The sequence below is a fragment of the Dasypus novemcinctus genome, chromosome 2 (genome assembly GCF_030445035.2).
Source record: "Dasypus novemcinctus isolate mDasNov1 chromosome 2, mDasNov1.1.hap2, whole genome shotgun sequence".
NCBI classification, from domain to species: Eukaryota; Metazoa; Chordata; class Mammalia; order Cingulata; family Dasypodidae; genus Dasypus; species Dasypus novemcinctus.
Window position 1 is genome coordinate 169,845,629 of NC_080674.1, and position 10,620 is coordinate 169,856,248.

Below are 10,620 nucleotides of genomic sequence, written 5' to 3' on the forward strand. Positions count from 1 at the left end.
AGCAGTGAAATAAACTAAAGGAGAAGCAATAACCAAGGAGGCAGTTTGTTTTCTTAAAAGTATATTACATCCAGGGAGCAGATGTGGCTCAAGCAGTTGAGCACCTGCTTCCCACATGGGAGGTTCCAGGTTCAGTTCCCAGTGCCTCCTAAAAACAAAATAAAAGAAAACAAACAAGAAGCAAACAAATAAAAAAACCAATGCAGGGGAGCCAATGTGGCACAGTAATTGAGCACTGGCTTCATATATATGAGGTCCCAGGTCCAATCTCCAGCCTGGTACCACACACACACACACACAAAAAGTATATTAAGTCCATGGCATACCACATTTTAAAACTGTACATGATCCAATTTTTATGAAGAAAAAATAATATATATACACATTCATATATATGAATAGCAAACCAATATAAGAGCTCTTATTATTTCTGGACAATGGGCTCACAAGCTTTTCTTTTTTATTATTTTTAATTGTTCCATAATGAGCATGGACAGTAATAACTGCTATGTATCATTTCCTCTGAGCCCCACCCTTATTCTCCAATCTTGGATAGTAATAAATTTATCAGACACATCAGTGTTTGCAAAAGGTGCAAATAAGAATATGCACATTGTCTCTAACAAGTATCCTGCTTTACAGAAAAGAAAACTGAGGCTCCAAGAGATTGACGTAGCTGATTCAACTTTACTCCATTGAATGTGTTACCTCTCCCAGCTAACAAATGACAGTAAAGTGGCTAGAAGTCCCTTAGGAGTCAAGAGAATGATTTTTAATCCCATTTCACCATTAAATTGCTGTGTATCCACAGGAATTTCCAACCTCTCTGAGTTTCTGTTTCTTTCACCTGCATATTGTGTATAATAATAGTACCAACCTCCCAGGTTTGGTGTGAGTATCTAATGAGAGACTGCAAGTGAAAAGCTTACAACATTGCTTGGCAAATCACCCACAATAAATGTTAGCTATTTCTACTGTGATTTTTACTAAGATTACCTTATTATAATAGGGTTCTATTACACATACTTCTTTAATTCTGAGAGAGGATGGGGAAAGGACTTTCCTTCTGGCGCACATTAAACCATGCTATCCTGTCTTTGTATTCTGGCCTCTGCAAAGGTGGAGACCCTGTATAATCTTTGTTCTCTCAGTATCCAGCACAGGAACGCTAAATTAAGTGAACGAGTAGGTAGATGGACAGCTGGATGGAAGGGTAATGGAGGAATGGAAGGATAGAGGTAAATAAGTGAGTTGGAGGAGATGATAAATGATAAATGAGTTGGATGATAATGATAAATGATAAGGGATTAATGAGTCCGATGAGAAGGAGGAAGGGATGGTGAAAGGGAGGGCCTTAAGAAACTTAATATATTAAATGCTTGGACGGGAAGACAGGTGGTTGGGTGCAACAGTGAATGGGTGGATGGATGGACGGATGGATGGATGGATGGATGGATGGGTGGATGGATGGATGGATGGATGGATGGATGGATGGATGGATGGATGGACCAATGGACGGGGAACAGAGGGTCTTCAGTGACTTAGTGTGTGCCCAAATGTCTGGATGGATGGGAAAGCTGGTGGCCGGATGGAGAGTGGAGGATGGATAATGATGGCTGCTTCTTGGTTTTTCTCTCCCTCCGTGCCCAAAGCCCACACCTTCTCGGTTCCAAGGTCGCAGAAGTCAGGCCAGGGCGCCCCCGACCGGCGAGCTTCTGCAGCGCGCTGCCCGGCTGCCCGAGGACCCGCGGCGGCGCAGCGCCCACTGGCCCGGCCCCTCCCGCGCCGGGCTCGTCTGCATTGACGTCGGCGGCGGCCGGGCTGTTGGGAGCCGCGGTGAAATGTGCTGCAGCCCGCGAGCAGCAGCTAAAAAAAGGGCAGTGATTCACCGCTGGCCGCGGAAAGTTCCACGAGCGCCGGCAGCGCAGGGACGGGGGCGACGGGCCAACGGCGCCGGGTGCGCGGGGCTGCGGCCAGGTGTGTCTCGAAAGCAAAACAGCGGCGACCGAGGGCGCGGGGTCCTGCGGGGCCCGGGAGTCACCAAGGCCCGCGCCGACTCCCGTGCCTCCTGCTGAGCTTGGATTCCACCGCTCGGAGCGCAGCGGCGGTCCTTGAGATGAATAACTCGGCATAGCAGGTGCCAACTGGGAGAAAAATCGTTCGCTGTCATTTGAGCTTACTGCGTGCTAAGTCTCCTGTGGTTATTCATTTACTCCTCAGCAACAACCCTAACATGATTATCCCCGTTTTTACAGATGGGGATACTAAGGCCAGAGGGTACAGGAACTTGCCAGGGGTCACAAAGCTGCTACTCCAACGAAGCCTCTCAATATACTCAATGAAACAGTGGTTTCCCAGACACTGCAGAACCCGTCCTATGTGTCCAGGCCACACTGGCTCTACAGAGAGGATGAGAAGGGTTCCCACTTGCAAGACAGACAGGCAAAGAAGGCGTGAAAAATGGTACATGGGGGTGCCATAGGGACTCAAGACTGGAGCACCAGCTAACCTGGGCCATCAGGGAAGGATTCAGAGGAGCTTTGAAGCCGAGGCCTGCAAGATCATTAGAGGTTAGCCATATGCAAAGAAGGTGAGAAGAGATCAAGAGAGAACAGCATGTTGGGTGGTGCAAAGGAACATGGTGGGTTGGAAGAACTGAAAAACATTCTGTATTCCTGGACCAGAGGATATAAAGGAGGAAAAGGTAGGTGGGAGCCTGTTCATAAAGGGAGACTTGTTAAGGATGTGAGACTTAACCAGAGTACAAACCAGCTAACCACCCAGTCCACAGCTGACTACAGTTACAAAAAGCTGAATAAGATCAATTCTGCCTGCAGCAAAGGCAGAATTAATGCTACACTGGTGGAAAAGGGATTCCAGGGAAGGCTTCATGGTGGAGCAGGCATTTAGGCTGGGCCTGTTTGATGAAACTTTGGGAAAGGGCGAGTGACATGGGACTAGCCCCAGCAGTGACATGGATGGCACTGAACTTCATCTAGGCTCTTTAAAGATGCTCTCAAAAGGCCAGGAGGCCATTGCTTAACAAGGGCTAGTGCAGTATCATTCTCCTAAGGGCCTGGCACATGGACAAAGCGGCCAGCCCCACAGTAAGCACCATGGGAAGAAAAGGCACAACCCTGGTCCTTAAGAGATACCCATCCATTGGTCGAGGCAACTAGAAAACAGAATTCACTAAACTAGGGAAGTGGATGTGGCTCAACTGATTGGGCTCCCGTCTACCACATAGGAGGGTCAGGGTTCGATGCCCAGGGCCTCCGGGTGAGGGCAAGCTGGCCCACGTGGAGTGCTGGCCCACAGGGGAATGTGGCCCCATGCAGGAGTGCCGCCCTGAGTGGGGATTCCTCCCTGCAAGGAAAAGCTGCCCCACACAGGAATGCCAGCTGGCGTGGAGAGCTGACGCAGCAAGATGATGCAACAAGAGACACAGAGGAGAGAAAATAAGAAGACATAGCAGAACAGGGAGCTGAGGTGGCACAAGAGAGTAATCACCTCTCTCCCACTCAAAAGGCCCCAGGATTGGTTCCCAGAGCTGCCTAATGAGAATACAAGCAGACACAGAAAGCAGACAATGAGGGGAATGGGGGGAATGGGGGGAGGGGGGAGGAGAGAAAGAAATGAAATAAATCTTTAGAAAAAAAAAGAATTCACCTAACTGTTCAACAGTATTTATTGTGTAACTATTATGGGCCAGGCGTTGTGATAGTCACTTGAAATCCAATGGGCAATAAAAAGAGGCATGATCCACATCCTCGTGGTCCTTAAGGAGGAGAAGGAAAACCTTAGTGGAAAAAGAAAATGACCCCAATAAATCTGAAATTCCCATCTAGAGAGTGCCCTGAGGCACAGGTATGTGGTCCTATGAGAAGGCAGGAGAGGATCTCTTTGTTCTGGAGAGCCAAGGAAGATTCTTTAATGATGTGACAATTGAAGGGTGAGAAGTAGGTAATGAGAGAGAGACAGGAAGGAATAGTGTCCCAGGTAGAGGGAACAGCATGTGCAGAGCCCTATAGTGAGAAGAAGATTGGCCTGATGAATGGAGAATGGTAGGGCGTTTAGTTCCAAACGAGGCTGGTTGCAGGTGCCAGGTCATTCTGGGCCTTATGAACCACAATGATTAGAAATTTACCCTAGGAACAATGTGAAGTCATTGAAGTATGCAGTCTGTACCACCTGGGTGTAAACTGGACAAAAGTGGACACACTCCAAGTTCTATGGGTCAGCAGAGAACCAGAGAGGAAGTAGAGGCCCGTGTTTACCGATCTTACTTGGGCTCACCTCATTTAACCATGAAAATAACCCTCCAGGATTCTACAAAATTCCAAACTCTAAATCACAGTCTCCAGAACTCATGATCTTTCTAGTGGGGATGAGATCAGCCTCCCAGATGAAGGTAAGGCTAGAAGTTAGCAGAAAGTAAAATTTGGATAGCCAAGAGGAGGCAAGGAGGCTTTTCCCAGAAAGGTGGGGAGTTATCAGCAATAGAGAGATGGGACTAAGAATGGCCTAAGAAAGAAGCAATGCAGGAGTTGCTGCCTACACAGAATGTAAGGCAGAAAAAAGACTGGAAAGGAATATACAAAGAATATACAAAGGAATATGCCCTCAGAGGCTTATCTTTGGGGATTTTAGGTAATTTTTTGAAAGAAAAATTTTGCTTGTGTTTTCTTAATTTTCTATAATGAAGAGATATTTCTTATATAAATAGGAGAAACCATAAGAGTTCTATTTTAAAGGGACCGTATGAGCTTTTTAAGTTCTCGCAGGCAGTTTCTATATCTTTTTTAATTTTTCGTCCTCCCATGAAACCCAGCACAATAGCTGGCACATACTAGAGGCTCAATAAAACTAAGTTAAAGAATGAAGTCGTTGGAGATAAGGGTGAAGATGAGGCAGGGTGGTAGAACGTAGAGGTAGAAGGCATTTTGTTCTGCAAGAAAGTTCAGGTTTGTGTGTCGAAAATCAATTAATCTTGAAACAAACCCTTGGAGGTGTGAATTCAACTGCAGTTGCCTTCATAGCATGCAGTGACCAGACCCTCACCATATGCCGTGATCACAGCCAACAAATTCATCAGCAAGTTTTAACTGAGCCATGTGCCCAGACCTGTTTAGACTCAACGGGGGAACAAATACAAGAGAAGTCTAAACCAGGGTCCCTTGCCAGAGCAAATATTTTGGTGCTGAATGATTTGGCTGCATCCAAACCAGGCAGGAGGGCTGCCTCTCCTAAACCAAATGGCACAACATACTACGATGTTACAATATTAGGTTCTTAATCATGAAAACACTGGCATCTGTTTCGGTGGAAGCTCCCTCCCAGATGGCTCATCCCACTGTTTTTGTCGTCTGGAACAGTGTGAGATTTCTTAAATGGCTTTAAGCTTCCAAATCAGCCTCCACACAATGGCAGGCTGTTAATTAAGTGGTCCCTTTGTGATTGCATTTGATAAATACGAGATGAGAAGGGTTTATTGAGATGTGAAGGAAAGCAAGGCAAAGCATCAGGGAGGAGCTCTTCTGGGCAGAAGGTCTTTGCGTGGGAGGCATCCAGTGGGCTACCAGGGAATCGGGAATGGCTCTGAGTGTGCACAAGGGAGAAGGTTTGGATTCGCACAGACAGAGCTGCGTGCTCTACCTCGAGGATGCCCGGCCACGTGTAAATGGTGCGTGGGGAGCTTTGTGGCGACTGCGCCCACCCACCTCCTTCCGCAGAGGCAGGCAGGGAAGTGATGCCTTCCAGTTTCTCCTCCGAGTTGGGCGGCTCTTGCTCCTCTCCAAGGTGCCGTTGTCAGTCACGCTGCCAGGCGCTGTTTTGACTCCACTCGTCAAGATTTGGGAAACGTAGCTCCAAAAAAGGTATCTGCTTTGGAAGCAGCGTTCTGTGTTCTTGGAACAGCAAATGACTGGTGACAACATACAATTAAATATAAACGCTGGGGCCGGAGAACTTGACTTGGAGAGTTGGGGAAGTTTCAGGTCTGACTTGTTAAAACTTGGCCTTTTCCAAAGACCTGGCAACTCTCTCCAGAAACAGCACTCCCGGGACTGAGGCCTAAAGATAAGTGGAGTCTTCAGTTGAATGTGGATCTCAGTCAGCCACCCTCCTGCCTCCTGGAGAAAAACCTCAGCCTCAGGACAGATGAAGGGATCTGGGATTATCGAATGACTTCCTTGTCTTCCCCCCGGCTCAACCTCAGTGCAATCATTCAGGCAACAGTTACTTACTAGGCACGTCCCAGGAGGAAGGCACAGAACTGGAATGTGGCCACTGCTGATGTGCCCCTGCCCTTGAAGAACTTACAGGCTAGCAACTCCAGCTTACTCGAGCTATCTGTGCACAGAGACTTTGGCTTTTATCTTTACATTCCCAAGACTTAGCACAGTGCCTGCTGCACAGTAGGTGCTCATAAATGTTTGCTGAATGACTGCCTGAGCGAATACCATTTCCCACTCCCTCCTGTAGTTAATGTGGTTCTATATCTCCCTCCTGATGCTGTTAGTGCTTACTTTTCAGGCTTTGGTAGCTGTAGAGAACAACTGTTACTCAACTTCTTTATCCTAATGCTTCTTATACTTGGAAATTGCTAACAATTCACCTTTTGGCTTTTGCTCCTCCAGCTCCCTCTGATCTTCCCCTGGCCTCAGCCTCTGCTCTTGGTCATCTGGAATAAGAAAAATAATTTATATTGCCAACTAGAGCTTGCAGAGGTTTTCACTTGTAAAAGTGAAGTTTGATTTCAAGGACTGTGGAAGAGTCCCCTATCACATCCCAACCTCTCCTGAGTGCATCATTCAAATACCACCCCTAGAGGTCCTGGGTTCAGTTCCCAGTGCTTCCTAAAGAAAACAAACAAGACAGTGACCTGACATGATGGGCTGGCACAGTGAGCTGATGCAACAAGATGATGCAACTAGATGACACAACGAGATGACACAATGAGGAGACACAACGAGGAAACACAACAAGATACACAACAAGCAGGGAGTGGATGTGACTCAAGTGACTGGGCACCTCTGTCCCACATGGGAGTTCCCAGGTTCAGTTTCCAGTGCCTCCTAAAAAGAAGATGAGCAGACACAGAAAGCACAAAATGAAGAGACACAGCGAGTGCAAATAATGAGGGGGGAGGAAAAAATAAATAAGATAAATCTTAAAAAAAAAAAAACCACCCCAAGCCCCCACCCTCACCCTAAGCTTGTACCCTCAAACTTAAAATCCAACATCAGCAAATTAAAACTTTCATTCTACTCTTAAAATAAGATTTAGAGAGCCTTTCCTCTGGAACGGGCATCACATTGACTTTTCCATTTTTTCACACAATAGTGTAAATGATAACAGATCCTATGATGAAAGTGGTTTATGATAGGGAGAAAAGAAAGCTGGAAAACCACAGAAGTTCCAGAAAGATTTGCCCCAGGCCAGACCTGCCCAGCAATAAATCTTTGACCTTACAGGAAAGGTTCAGCAGTTACTGACATCTTTTTATTATTATTGTCATCACTATTATTACAACTACTACTATTAGCATTAGTGCTGTTGTTTCTACATGCAAACACTCGTCCAGCAAACTTCTTTCTTGAACCATAAGCTCGATTGGTGATTGTGTTTGCGAGGCTCTCCGACTAAGCCGACTTCTTAAATTTGTTTTATTCATTTTAAGTGTCAACAGATGTTCTCTTAAAATATTCACTGGCAGTATCAAAGGAAAAGTTTTGATGGCTAGTAAATTCAAGTTGAACTGGGCCTAAGAGGAAAGGATTTCTTTTAGGTAATAAGCACCAGATCCCACCCTTGTGATCCAGTGCAGCCACTTACTTCCTTGACTGTCATTTAACCATTGTCAGCAGTTGACTTCCTGGGGACACTGTGGAGACTGGTTAAATTCTCTGCCGGATGTTCCCGTGATAAGCCAGCAGCATCCTTGACTCTGAGCACTTCCCTCCCACCACAGCGAGATTCCCCTGCAAGCATCTTTGCTGGTGCAGCACCACCAGAATCCAGGGGCTGGCTCTGTTTGACACTGGCTCCCCCTATAGTAGAAAATCACTAAGAGGCTTCCTCGCTGGCCAGGCGCTCCTGCCTATACATTGCCCCGGCTCATCCCCTGGCTTCTTTCTCGACTCCTCACCCCGGCTCTGTTTGGATGTCTTGCATCCAGATACTTCTCAGGCATGCGCTGGCCCTTTCCCTGATACTCCCAGGGCTGACTTCCATCCTGGACCCCACAACCCATCACAGTCCTGGCCCTTGCAGAGCAAAGAGAGAGGATACAGAACTGTTAGTGCCCAGTCTTCTCCTCAAGATGACCGAGTGTAGAAGGCTGCCTGCAAAATCCTGGTCAAGGAGTGGGTCACATCCTTCCTCAAGTGGGGCCTATGTCCTTAGCTATTCCAGTCCACAGCCTGAGCACTTCCTCGCACGGCCACAGTTATACCTGGTCTCTTCTTCCGTCCTAACTGGCCTTCCTTCAGAAGGAAGCCACTGAGTGGCGGATCCACAGAAGAACTGCAGTGTTCAACTCACCGCAGCCTTGCCATTGGGGAGAACATAGTTTCATTCAGAAGCATGGAAGGGAATGCCATTTTTAATTATATTTCCTATCAGTGATGACTTCTTGGTGAGCAGCGATGAGTCACAACAAATATGGGTGGCTCAGTACATAGAATATATAGCCAACCCAAGGCTTACCAAACACATGCCCTCAGACAGGTGTCTGCAGACAAATCACTCTAGGAGCATGTAAAAGACAGATTTTTTTGAGTCCCACTCCCAGAGACTCTCATTCAGTAGGCCTGGAAAACACCATGGCTTAAGAAACCCAGGCTTAACCTATGAAAGGACAGAGCAATGGAAAGTTAAACACTGTTCACACCAAGGAGGAGCATGTACAATGAGGCTGGAGACTAACATCCAAAACTCATTGAATGGAGACATTTTGTTCTTCTCTGAGCCTCTTGGGGAAATGACATGGTGGCTGAAGAATTGTTGATATGTGCTATCCTCTCCCATTAAAAGGAGCTAAAAAAGCCCTGGGTACCAAGATGTGAACTATTTCCTTCAGGGTAGAATGGAGCCACTAAAAATAGCTTTGGAAAATAAGGAGTTGTAGAGGTTCAACAAGGAAAACAAATCAGAAATAAATTTGGCACTGAGAAAGAAAGGAGGAGAAAGGGGCGAACTCTCAGGCAGTAGAGAGAAAGAGGCTATTAACTTGGGTACAGAATAGCAGGTACATTTTTCCCACCCACAGAGCTGCTGGCTGGCATTCCTACCGCGTAAATCACTCCCTCCAGAGGAAAGGAAGATGAGTCAGAGAATCAGGCAGGGTAAGCTAGTTTGTGCCAGGGTAACAAACAACCCCCCAAATCTTAGCAGCTCAAAAGCACAAAGGTTTCTTTCTCACTCGTGCTGTGTGTCCAGTGTGGGTGGTAGAGGCTCTGCTCCTTGCTATCACTCCAAGACCCAGGCTGGTAAAGGCTGCATTTCCACAGGTTCTTCGAGGACCACTTGGCAGAGGTAAGAGGGCGCTCCACTGCCTGGCCCTGGCGACTGAGTGCATCTGCCCAGCAATGATGCATATCACTCTCCTTCATATTCCATTGGTCAGTGCAGGTCACGTGGCCTTGCTGATATTCAAGTGGGGTGGGGAAGTGACGTCATCCCAGGCACACAGGAAGAGAATGGGAATAAGTATAAACAGCTCTACGGACAGCTACAATCCAGTAAAGGGGCTAAGGCAGTCAGAGGTGGGGGACAGTGGAAGGGGGGCTCCCTTGGGGCTCCAGGTGTGCAATTTGTATCTCATCTCTCTCTCCTTAGCAGGCAATGCCCTTGAGGGTGTGTCCGGCCTCACTGCCTGCCTGCAAGAAAAGGACAGGGAAGTGGTGAACCTGGAGTCAGGCAGACCTCCATTCATGTCTGGAAGCTACCCACTGTGGGACCTGGGCAAGTCCTTTATTCCCTCCAGACCTCACATCCTCAGCTGTCTAACGTGGATGACGAGCACCTAGTGTTTGGAGGATTGTGTGAGACTGAACAAGTAAAGTGCTTTAGACCAGAGCCGTTCAAGCTGCACTGTGCAGGTGAACGATTCATGTTAACATGCATTTCTGATTCACTAGGTCTGGGGCGGCCCTGAGGGGCTGTATTTCTAACAAACACCCAGGTAATGCCCAGGGACCACGTGTTAATAGACAGATTTAGAGTAGACAGTCCCAACCTGGTGTGTATATGTGTGTGTGTGTGTGTGTGTGTGTGTATTTTTCAGGAAGTACAGGGGATTGAACCCAGGACCTTGTATATAGGAAGCAGACACTCAGCCACTGAGCTATATCTTCTTCTAGTAGATTATATACTTTTATAACTGGATTGAGAGATTGCAAAATTTCTGCTGCCCCTATCCTCAATGAATAGAAGTTACAGCTGCTTGTTGATACAAATATCTGGATCTGATATTTCCAGAAACAAGCGTTCAGGAGGCCTTGTGGTTAAGGAAGTAAGTGCTAGAGTCCAGAGGTGGGGGTTTGTGTGGGAGCTGCACTACTCAGCAGCCTTGTGGCTTGGACCAGTCATGGAAACGCTCTGGACTTCTTTATCAAC

The 10,620-nt window shown here is 47.1% G+C and overlaps 1 long non-coding RNA gene across 1 annotated transcript; it reads right to left on the bottom strand.

Annotated features, from left to right (window-relative positions):
* Positions 1–330: 330 nt before the first annotated feature.
* Positions 331–9,882, bottom strand: LOC111766253 (uncharacterized). The gene is made up of 3 exons (XR_002798345.3): positions 9,425–9,882; positions 6,617–6,682; positions 331–6,072 (listed from the first exon to the last, which is right to left on the bottom strand). It is a non-coding gene; the product is annotated as an uncharacterized lncRNA (long non-coding RNA).
* Positions 9,883–10,620: the final 738 nt, after the last annotated feature.